The sequence below is a fragment of the Lissotriton vulgaris genome, chromosome 9, assembly GCF_964263255.1.
Source record: "Lissotriton vulgaris chromosome 9, aLisVul1.2, whole genome shotgun sequence".
NCBI lineage: Eukaryota > Metazoa > Chordata > Amphibia > Caudata > Salamandridae > Lissotriton > Lissotriton vulgaris.
Window position 1 is genome coordinate 209,421,302 of NC_141697.1, and position 12,825 is coordinate 209,434,126.

Genomic DNA, 12,825 nt, shown 5'->3' on the forward strand with positions numbered 1-12,825 from the left:
GACATCACTGATGACATCACTGATGACATCTCAAATGACAAACTATGGTTTTTTCAGTGAATTTCAAAGGTTTTTTAAATGTTAATTCCTAGCTATAACTTGTGTGAAACCTATCTATTTTTCAGTGAATTTGCAAGGTTTTTTAAATGCTAATTCCTACTTATAATGTGGCTGAAACCTATCGTGTTTTCAGTGAATTTCAAAGGTTTTTTAAATGGTAATTCCTAAATATAACATGGCTGAAACCTATGGTTTTTTCAGTGAATTTCAATGGTTTCGTAAATGATAATTTTTAAATGTATTAATTGTTATATTTTTTATACTGATTTACTACATTATTTAAAATTATTTCATTTTAGATATTTTTTTTAAATTACATTACATATTTTTTATATAAATTGAAAAAAAAAGTTTTTACACCTCTCTGCAACGCAGCCGCCTGGCGCGTTTGCAGAGGGGAAACTAATTCCCCTTGCATACTGGGGGTCCTTGGGGGCCAACTAGCCCACCTGGAACCTCCAGTATGCACCAGGGGGCTGCATTGCAGAGAGGTGTAATGAGGCCACACCCTTTTTTACACCTCTCTGCAACACAGCCCTCGGGCGCATTTGTGGAGGGGGAACTAATTCCCCTTGAATACTGGGGGTCCCATGGGGGCCAACTAGCCCACCTGGAACCTCCTGTATGTGCCACGGGCTGCATTGCAGAGAGGTGTAATGAGGCCACACACTTTTTTACACCTCTCTGCAATGCAGCCCCTGGGCGCGTTTGCAGAGGGGGAACTAATTCCCCTTGAATACTGGGGTTCCCTGGGGGCCAACTAGCCCACCTGGAACCTCCAGAATGCGCCAGGGGGCTGCATTGTAGAGAGGTGTAATGAGGCTATGCCCCTTTTTACACCTCTCTGCAACACAGCCCCCTGGCGCGTTTGCAGAGGGGGAACTCATTCCCCTTGCATACTGGGGGGCCCTGTGGACCAGGAGCCTCCAGTATGCAAAGGGGGCTGCGTTGCTTTGCCCCGGGGGTGGCGGTCTCCGGGGCAGTGTGGGGGGGATTGGGGCCCCCCACACTTCTTTTTCACTATGCCCCCGCGATTTGGTCCCCCCGGGGGTAATTTAAAAAAAAACAGACCGGGTTTAAAAAAAAAAATGTGGTCTTGGGGGTCCTTGTGGGACCACCTGGGCAGGCCTAGGGGGGTCAGGGTGTTTCTACCCTGCCCCCCTTTTGTGTTTTACACATTTGTTTTTCTGCTTTCTTGTGCCTCGGTCTACCGAGCACAAGTTGGCTGCGAACACTTCATGGTTTGAAGTGCTGACAGCCAATGAGCATGCAGCTTTCTTGGGAAGGTACGCGTACCGTACGTGTACCATGCGCGTACGCCCACCCCGCGACTTTTTCGCAAAAAAAATATTTTTTTTGGGCCTTGGGGGTCCTTGTGGGACCCTCTGAGCAGGCCTATGGGGCCAAGGTGCTTCTACCCTGCCCCCTTTTTGAGTTCTACACGTTTGTTTTTCTGATTTCTTTTGCCACAGTCTACCGAAGCATAAGATGGCTGCCAACAATTTCTGGTTTGGAGTGTTGACAGACAGTTGACAGCCAATCAGCATGCAGCTCGTGGTCGGGAAGGTACGCGTACATACGGTACGAGCTTATAGATATATATTAATTTTTTTACTGTCATTTGAGATGTCATCAGTGATGTCATGAGTGATGTTAGTGACCATGTCATGAGTGATGTAATATGTGGCGTCGTCAGTAGTGCATTGCCGGCGCGTGAGTTATAGTTAGCTGAAATACCTATAACGGAAGAATTTCAATGGTTTTGTATGAGAGAAATGTCCAGATAACTATAACATGTGTGAAACCTATGTTTTTTTCAGTGAAATTCCAAGGTTTTTTAAATGCTAATTCCTAACTATAAGGAGCCTGAAACCTATGGTTTTGTCAGTGAATTTCCAAGGTTTATTAAATGCTAATTCCTAACTATAACGTACATGAAACCTACGATTTTTTCATTGAATTTCTAAGATTTTTTTAAATACTAATTCCTAAATATAACGTGCCTGAAACCCATGTATTTTAAAATGTACTAATTATTAAATTTCTTTCTTTTTATATTAATTTCCTACATTTTTATTATAAATACTTGTATTTATTTTATTTTTAAAGTTAAAATTCATATTTTTAATGTAAAATAATAACAAAAGTAAATTCAAAAAGAATGCCTTGCTAGTGAAACTGCCTGGATGAATTTGTAAGTGTTTGTTAGAGGCAGATTTATAACACCCTTGTGCCTGTTTTACACCGCTGTTGCATCACTTTTCTGATGAAGCGGTGGTGCAAAACATGCGCCATGGTATGTGGTATTTAGAATGTGATGCATCTGGGAGGTGCGTCACATTGTAAATCCCTGTACCAGAAGGAGACATTCCTACATGGAGGGGAGGGGGCGTTCCAGCTTAGGAACACCTCCTAAAAGTGGCTGACTGGAATCTACAAGATTTCACTTTGTCACTTTTGGGCTCAAGCTGTATCAAACCCTGCACTACCTTGAAGCAGGTGTAAGGATTGACTCAACAGTCTAAGCATAGGGCCTCCAGAGCATTGCTGGAGATGAGTTGCACTTGCAAAATAACTCAAACAATGCACCACCATTACAGCACAGATACATCACATATATGTGCCACTTTTGTCCCATGGTACACCGCATTGTAAATACGGCACATCCATGGTGGTGGTGTAACAGAGCACAATAACTGACATTTTCCTGGGGATATGCCAGTTATTGTATATGTGCCCATTAGTCTTTTAATGTAGTGAATGGATTACTACATACCGATGAATGAGTCACTACAAAACTAAAACAACAGTGACAGAGTGTTTGGTGGAAGTGTAAGGATACAAAATGGTAAATTGAACGTATAAAACACAAATTTGCAAGTACATAGAAGACTACATATATCGTCTATAAGGGTTTGAAGCAGTCTATGCCCTAAGGCCTATTTTAATGCATGAGTACTTAGGTAGTGATTGGATGATTACAGTTCAGCAAGGAAAGAACCTGATTGAATTCATAACAGCCTCAGTTTTACCACAGTATACAGATAAACACATACTGCTGAATGGCTCACTACAATATTGAAACAGTAGTGTGAGAATGTTTGCTGGAAGTATAAGAATACACATTGAGGAATTGAATGTATGAAACATAAGTTTGCTGGTGCATAGAACAGTGCATGCACAGTCTATAGAGGGTTGAAACAGCCTATGGACTAAGGCCTCTTTTATTCCATGACTATCTAGATACTGACTGGATCATTATACTTCTGCAAAGAAAGTTCCTCACTAGGGGCCCGATGTAGGTGGCCGTTTCAGGCCATTTACCGACCGGTAACGGCCGATTTCGGCCGTTACCGACCGGTAAATGGCCAATCGGTATGTAGGGGCCTAAATCCAAGGCCACATGTAGGTAAATCTACATTTACAGAATCGGTAAAATTACCGATTTGGTAAAATACCGAATCGGTAATTTTACCGATTCTGTAAATTCCATATGTAGGTGGGACTCTTCTGAGTCCCAAAGGCCTTAACGAATAGGTATTTTACCATGAAATCCAACTTCATGGTAAAATACTGATTCCGGTGTGCATGCACATGTGTGCATGCAGACCTATGCCATGTGGCAGGCAGACCTGCCCCTAGGGCTTGCATGCCTGCCACATGGCACCCAATCCTGTTTAGGGGGTTCCAGGGGGTGTCAAAGTGACACCCCCTGCACCCTTGTGAAATTCGGTATTTACCGATTCGGTAAATACCGAATCGGTAAAGCCTATTGATTCCTATGGGCTTTGAAGCCCATAGGAATCAATAGGCTTTACCGATTCGGTATTTACCGAATCGGTAATTACCGACTTTTACCGATTCGGTAAATCAATCAATCAATCAGTGACACTTATAAAGCGCGCTACATACCCGTGGGGTCTCAAGGCGCTGGGGGGGGGGGGGGAGCCGCTACTGCTCGAACAGCCAGGTCTTCAGCTTCTTCCTGAAGGAGAGGTGGTCTTGGGTCAGGCGCAGGTCGGTCGGGAGGGAGTTCCAGGTCTTGGCGGCCAGGTGGGAGAAGGACCTTCCTCCTGTAGTCGCTCTTCGGATGCGGGGGACGGCGGCGAGGGCGTGGTTGGCTGATCGGAGGTGGCGTTTGGGAGCGTAGAAGTTGACTCGGCTGTTGAGGTAGCTCGGGCCTTGGTCGTGTAGGGCTTTGTGTGCGTGGGTGAGGAGGCGGAAGGTGATTCTTTTGTTGACGGGGAGCCAGTGAAGGTCTCGCAGATGTCCGGAGATGTGGCTGGTTCGTGGGATGTCGAGGATGAGTCTGGCTGAGGCGTTCTGGATCCGCTGGAGTCTCTTCTGGAGCTTGGCGGTGGTCCCGGCGTAGAGGGCGTTGCCGTAGTCCAGTCGGCTGGTGACGAGGGCCTGGGTGACGGTCTTCCTGGTCTCGGTGGGGATCCACCAGAAGATCTTCCGTAGCATGCGTATGATGTTGAAGCATGCCGAGGAGACGTTGTTGACTTGCCTGGTCATGGAGAGGGAGGAGTCCAGGATGAAGCCCAGGTTGCGTGCATGGTCTGTCGGTTTGGGTGCGGTGCCCAGGGCGGGAGGCCACCAGGAGTCGTCCCAGGCGGAGGGAGAGGAGCCCAGGATGAGGACCTCCGTCTTGTCTGAGTTCAGTTTCAGGCGGCTGGTCGTCATCCACTCGGCTACCTCTTTCATCCCTTCGTGCAGGTTGGCTCTGGCGGCGGCGGGGTCGTTGGTCAGGGAGAGGATCAGCTGGGTGTCGTCGGCGTAGGAGATTATGCTGAGGTTGTGTTTGCGTACGATGGCCGCGAGGGGGCTCATGTAGACGTTGAAGAGGGTGGGGCTCAGAGATGATCCTTGGGGGACGCCGCAGATGACTTCGGTGGCCTCTGACTTGTACGGTGGTAGGCGCACTCTCTGTGTTCTCCCGTCGAGGAAGGAGGTGATCCACTCCAGCGCCTTGTCCTGGATTCCGACGTTGCTGAGGCGCCGTACTAGGGTGCGGTGGCAGACCGTGTCGAATGCCGCGGAGAGGTCTAGGAGGATGAGGGCCGCTGTTTCTCCATTGTCCATCAGGGCTCGGATGTCGTCGGTGGCGGCGATGAGGGCGGTCTCGGTGCTGTGGTTGGCTCGGAAGCCGGACTGTGAGGGGTCGAGGGATCCGTTCGTCTCGAGGAAAGCGGCCATCTGCTTGTTGACGGTCTTCTCGATGACTTTGGCTGGAAACGGGAGGAGCGAGATGGGGCGGTAATTCTTGAGGTCGGTGGGGTCCGCTGTTGGTTTCTTGAGTAGGGCGCTGAGTTCGGCGTGTTTCCAGCTCTCGGGGAAGATGGTGGTGTCGAGGGATGTGTTGATGATGTCTCGCAGGTGGGGTGCGATGACAGCGTCGGCTTTGTTGAAGACGTGGTGAGGGCAGGGGTCGGTCGGTGATCCGGAGTGGATGGAGTTCATCGTGCGGATGGTGTCTTCGGTGCTGATCGGGGTCCAGGCGTGGAGGGTGGTGGTGGGGGGTGGTTGTTCGGTCATGGTGTGCGTTGGTTGGTTGTTGAAGCTGTTGTGTATGTCCGCGATCTTGTTGTGGAAGTATGAAGCCAGGGAGTTGCAGAGGTCTTGCGATGGGATGATGTCGTTGTTTCCTGCGCTGGGGTTGGAAAGCTCTTTGACGATGTTGAAGAGTTCCTTGCAGTTGTGTGCGTTGTTGTCCAACCGGTCCTTGAATGCTGTTTTCTTGGCGGCGCGGATCAGCTGGTGGTGTTTCCGGGTGGCAAGTTTGAAGGAGGTCCTGTTGTCCGGTGTCGGTTCCCTTCTCCAGACTTTCTCGAGGGCTCGGCAGTTCTTCTTGGAGCTCTTGAGTTCGTCGGTGAACCATGGGGCTTTCTTGCTGCCGGGTCTGCTGGGCGGGGTCCTCAGTGGGGCGAGTTCGTCCGCGCAGTTGCTGATCCACTTCGTGAGGTTGTCGGCGGCCTGGCTGGGGTTCGCTGAGCTGGCAGGAGGGTGCTGGCTCAGGGAGGTGGCGAGCTGGTCTGCTGTGATCTTGTTCCAGCTTCTGCGGGCGGTCTGTTGCTGGTGGTGGTGGGTCGTTGTTTTCTTGAAGGTGAAGTGGACGCAGCTGTGGTCCGTCCATTGAAGCTCTGTGGTGTGGCTGAAGTTGATGTCCTTGCTGGATGAGAAGACAGCGTTGAGTGTGTGTCCGGCGAGGTGGGTGGGGGTGGACACCAGTTGCTTGAGTCCCAGGTTGGTGAGGTTGTCGAGCAGGGTGCTGGTGTTGCGGTCGTTGTTGTTCTCCAGATGGAAGTTGAGGTCTCCCAGGAGGATGTAGTCAGCGGAGGGGAGGGCATGTGGGCTGACGAAGTCGGCGATGTCCTCGCTGAATTGTGTGCGTGGTCCAGGGGGTCGGTAGATCAGGGTGCCTCTGAGGGTGGTGTTCGGGTTGGTGTGGATCTGGAAATGCAGGTGTTCGGCGGTGGTCAGGGAGTTGTCGGTGCTGGTCGTGAGACGGATGGTGCTCCTGTGGATGATGGCGATGCCTCCTCCCATCTGGTTGGCGTTTCGGTCCCTCCGGACGATCTTGTAGCCCTCTGGGATGGCGATGGCGATGTCGGGAGCTGAAGAGGCGTTCATCCAGGTCTCCGTGAGGAAGGCAACGTCTGGAGCTGTGGTGTCGAGGAGGTTCCAGAGTTCGATGGCATGTCTGTGGATGGAGCGGGTGTTGAGCAGGATGCACTTGAGGTGGGTACTGCTGGTGTTCGGCTTGGTGGGTGCTGGTGCGAGGCAGGTCCGGATGCAGGTGAACTTGCAGGCGTGGCAGCTGAAGGGTCCGTGGGTACGTCGTGGAGAGGCTTGGTGGCATTCTGGGAGTCGGCCGGTGTTGAGAGCGGTGAGGGTGGCGGCGGAGTACGTCAGGCGGGTCGGTCGGGGTCTTCGTGGGCCAGGGGTCCTGGCGCTGGTCGCGATCCGGTCGCGGACGGGCGCAGACGGGCTTACCTTTGGCGCGCCTTCGGCGCACAATCGGGGCGCCCGCTGCGCGTGACCGCTGCGCGTGACCGCTGCGCGTCCGCACGGTCGCTATTTAAGGCGAAGTGCGCGGGTGGGCGGAGCAGCTGGGAGGCGGGAGCGGGGAGGGAACAGAAGAGAAAAAGGGGCGGGGCCAATGGCGGTGGCGGGAAGCGAGAGCGGAGGGCGGCGAGGTAGGCGGCCAATCAGGAAGGAAACTGGACACGGCACAGGGGATACAAAGAAATTAACAGGCACAAATTTAGGGCAAAACAAATAAAAACGGCAAAATACGCGAGCAGACGGCAGAAACAGACAAGCACAAATTACGGGCAAGACAAGGAAAAACAGCAAAATACGCGAGCAGACGGCAGGAACACACAAGCACAAATTACGGGCAAGACAAGGAAAAACAGCAAAATACGCGAGCAGACGGCAGGAACAGACAAGCACAAATTACGGGCAAAACAAGGAAAAACAGCAAAATACGCGAGCAGACGGCAGGAACAGACAAGCACAAATTTAGGGCAAAACAAGGAAAAACAGCAAAATACGCGAGCAGACGGCAGAAACAGACAAGCACAAATTTAGGGCAAAACAACTGGGAAACCAGAGGGGAGCGACCACGGCGTCAGCGAGGCCGGCGGCGAGGCAGAAGGCAGGCAGAGGGGAACACACGCAGCAGCTGGTGGCCGTGCGGCGCGGGGAACATCTGGATTCCCTACATACCCACCCCTCACATTTACCGATTCTTAATTACCGAATCGGTAAAATTCGGTAATTTTCGGTAATTAAGAATCGGTAAATGTTACTTACCTACATCTGGCCCCAAATGTATTACAGCTTCAGTTTTACCACGGTACAATGGAAAACAACATACTTCTGACTGGATCACTACAATACTACAACAGCAGTGTCAGAGTGTTTGGAGGAAGTCTAAGGATACAGACTGGGGAATTGAAGTCATAAAACACAAGTTTGCAGGTGCATACAAGACGGCATGTATACTCCATACAGATTTTAAGCAATCCACACCCTCAGACCCACTTTGCATATTTTAAATCAATACAAGCATTTAAAGAATACATAACTGAATCTATTAGTGCTTCACTTTTAGTACAATAAATACATTAGTAGATAGTGCTCATACCTTTATTATTTTGAAACAATACATTTAATCCATTAACATCTCATAATTTAACACACATTCCAATAGAAGTTCATCAAATATGTCATTCAGATCAATTCCCTCGTTAGCAGAATTAATTTGTTCTGAACTTTCAACATAATTTAATACTTCCAGAAAATCTCCATATGTAAATGTAAATGTATTTGAGCTTATATAGCGCACAGCTACCCGCAGTGCGTTTCCCGGCGCTTGCTTAGGGAACCCGTCCTGGTATTCCCCTGTGGAATAACTCCGGCAGGGTATCCACAAGGTGAAAGCCAGGCATCCCGCCGTGAGGGGCCGTTGTGGAGATTAAGCAAGCTATTGCCCAGAGTCGCAGAGTGTGAACCCGTGAGTTGAGAAGGCACCGGAGCGAGAATTATCGAGTCCGTGGAATTTTTTAGCACAAGACCCGCCGAAGCGGGGAATTGAACCCTGGTCCAGGGCCGATCTCAGCTTCCGGGTCTGCCGCCTCTAACCCCTGAGCCACACTTCTCCATCAGAGCTTTCATCTTCGAAATCACACGTCACGTCTGCCGCACTAATTTCCCCTTCTTCACTGTCATTGCCTGTGACAGATACAATTATTTCTTTAATTATACTCAAGATAATATCCAAAATCTCCTCAGTATGAGGCTGTTCTCTTTCTATAATTTTTCCTTTATGTTCTTGCTCCTTGTATAAAAATATAAACAGTTAATTTTATCACTTTTCGTAATATATAATACAAAACTACAGTTTTCACCTATTTTGGCCTCCAAAAAATACTGTATAAATACTATTATCTCATAACATTCCAGTAGTAGAGTTTTAGTCCTTTGCAAAGTTATATAAATATAATTACTTATAAGGATATCCTGTTCTTAGCTTTTCTTAAATTTTGAAACCAGACACTCCTTATGACTGTAGGAAAAGACTCAGGGTGTTATAGTAGAAAACACTACTAAGAAATGTAGAATATGTCTTTTCACCTTACCCATTCTAAAATTCTAAATGTGTTTTACTAAAATACAAAAGATACTATTCATTGTCCAGAATAACACTGTGTATCTGTGTATATTTAAACATTATTCTCACACTACTTTTTGAATACGTCATGTGTTTACTCTATCTTTATTCCTCATTTATAACTTAGTCTAACCCTACTAATTACATACCCCTTCGACATTCGAACTAGCCTCTCCTCTAGTATTTATCTGCAACCTTGTACCTTGCGGTTATTTATTTTTCTCATTGCTTATAACCTATAACTACCTAACATTCATTAACCTAGGCCTCTCAGTTTATTGTCTAATTTTTATATGATGAATTTCCTTTTGTTCTTCTACTAACCTTTCTTTATGCAGTTGCTTGTTATCTATTCCGCCAATCCTTGAGTATCCTGTGTTTTTCACTAATGTGCCTGCTTACTTCCAAAGTCTTACTAGTATTCCTTACTCAATGTGTTCTTTTGCCTTAAGACCTTGCTTAACACAAATGTTATTGTTTCTTGTTTTAAGTTAGAGAAAATACATCGACTGAGTACATTCAATATCGTCTATAATGTAAGGAAAGTTTACTTACTCAGTAACTTGTCATACAACGTTCTTTAACTCTCACAGAAAAATGTGCACTTTCTCTTCAGGAATGTCTAAGGAGCAATTGAAAACGGGTCTGAACACCGGAACGTCTTCGGTGAAGTGTGCACTCGTTAGTGTGCGCGCGCCACACCAAGGATTCCCCACAGGTGTGTGGTAAATGACTAGACTGCCACCGCGTCTTTCAGCCGCGTCCCGTGAAGGGAGTTGCGGTCGGACAGGCAGGCGAGGCGGGGGAGGGGCAGAGTGGGGGGTGATAAACAATAGAATCTGGATGATTGCAGGTAAGTAAACAATTAAATTAATAAAACGATTTTCGTTCGTGCCCTGCATCGCATTTTGAGATGCAGAACGCGCTACAAAATTTGTTTTAATAATTTAATTGTTTACTTACCTGCAATCATCCAGATTCTGGTGTTTATCACCCCCCCGCCCCACCTGCCTGCCCCACCGCAACTCCCTCTACGGACCGCGGCTAGCAGTTAATTGTACTTACCTTAACCATAATAAATAATAAAAAAATTATATATTATAAAATTATCACCTGTGGAAGACACAATAAAATACAGTTACAATATATATTTTACTACACAAAATAATTTGTAAAGCATTTCATTTGCCTTTTTTGCTGTTCTCAGAATATATTGAATTTCACTAGAAACAGTGAGTTCAATAGTTCTCATCACATAACAGCAGGCAAAAAATAGACAATCAATAAGATTATCTTAAAAAAAAATTCAACATTCTCAATAACAATTTCAAAAAAATAGAAATAAAACGTATCTTAAATGTTTTTTTCTAAGAGCAATTTCTTACATAAATATTGTAGGAGAGAAGGGTCTGCTATCCTTTGGTCACCCCAAATTTTTGCTTTTTGCTTCACTGGTTTATGACTTAATGTGACTGATTTATCACTTATGTCAGTTGCACTTGCGCATAGCGTTCACGCGCAGCGTTCGCGCCCCATGCGCGCCGAAGGTGCGCCAAAGGTAAGCCCATCTATGCCCGTCCGCGCCTGGACCGCGCCCAGCGCCTGTCCCCCTGGTCCCCGCCGCACCCAACCCACTAGAGTCACATATGATGCCGCAACTCTCCTCGCCCTCAACCCCGGACGCACACCACAATGCTGCGTAGCCACCCCAGGACGTACCCATGGCCCATTCGCCTGCCTCTCCTGCAAGTTCAACTGCTTCAGGACCCTCACCAAATCCACTTCCCCCATACACAGCTCCGACTCTAACCGCCTGAAGTGCATCCTGGTTAACACCGGCTCGGTCCACAGACACGCAATTGATCACTGGGACCTACTCAACACTGCGTCACCGGACATCGCCTTCCTTACAGAAACATGGATGAACACATCATCAGCACCCGACATCGCCATAGCCATACCGGACGCTTACAAGATTATCCGTAAAGACCGCACCAATCAAACAGGAGGAGGCATCGCCATCATCCATAGGAACACCATCAAAATCACGACCAGCTCCGACGATAATCTCCGACGATAATCTTGCAACCGGCGAACATCTCCAGTTTCAGATCCACAACGACCCTAGGACCACACTTAGAGGCACCCTCATCTACAGGCCTCCAGGTACCCGCACTCAATTCAGCGATGACATCACAGACTTCATCAGCCCCCATGCCACCGCCTCCGAGAACTACATTTTTTTAAGAGACCTCAACTACCACCTTGAAAACAAGCACGACAGCAACACCTCCACCCTTCTGGACAACTTGGCCAATCTCGGACTCAAACAACTTGTTGACACCCCCACCCATGTAGCCGGACACGCGCTCGACCCTATCTTCACCTCCAGCAAGCACATCTCCTTCAATCGCACCACAGCTCTCCACTGGACGGACCACAGCTGTGTTCACTTCAGCTACAAAACCACCCTGAGCCATAACCGCCCACAACCTATTCCTCGGAGAAACTGGAACAAAATCACCTCCGACCAACTCCTCACATCACTCAACTAAAACCCTCCCACCCTCTCATTGGACCCAAACCAAGCGGCCACCAATCTCAAGCAATGGATCACCCACAGTGCTGACAAATTAGCACCCCTGAAAAAGCACCAGATCAAATCAGCCAGCAAAAAGGCTCCCTGGTTCAATGATGACCTTAAAAAATCCAAGAAGCTATGCCGCACCCTGGAGAAAACATGGAGAAAAAACCCAACCACTGACAACATGGCCACCCTTAAGGCAGCCACCCGCAAACACCACCAACTGATTCGATCCGCCAAGAAATCAGCATTCAAGGATCGTCTCGACAACAACACTCACAACAGCAAGGAACTTTTCAACATCGTCAAAGAATTCACCAAGCCCATTGCAGCATCTAACGATATCACTCCCCCCCAAGACCTCTGCGATGCGTTATCCTCCTTCTTCTACAACAAAATTGCCGACATCCACAACAGCTTCGAGACTACTCCCAGCGATCAACCCTCCCCACGCCCCTCAGAACCTACTCTGCCAACTAACAACCTTAGTGCCTGGAACCCAATCACCACTGAAGACACCATCCGCCTAATGAACTCAATACACTCTGGCTCGCCAACCGACCCCTGCCCCACCACATCTTCAACAAAGCTGACTCCATCATCGCACCCATCTCCGTGATGTCATTAACTGCTCGTTCAACTCTGCCACCTTCCCAGAAAGCTGGAAACACGCCGAACTCAGCGCCCTTTTGAAGAAACCCACAGCAGACCCCTCTGAACTTAAAAACTACCGACCCATATCCCTCCTCCCATTCCCGGCCAAAGTCATTGAGAAAGCCGTCAACAGCCAGCTCGCCGCCTTCCTTGAATCCAACAACTCCCTCGATCCCTCTCAGTCCGGATTTCGTGCCAAACACAGCACCGAAACCGCCCTCATTGCAGCAACAGCGACATCCGAACACTACTGGATAACGGAGAAACAGCGGCCCTCATTCTACTCGACCTCTCCGCCGCTTTCGACATAGTCTGCCACAGCACCCTCATACAACGCCTCAGCAAC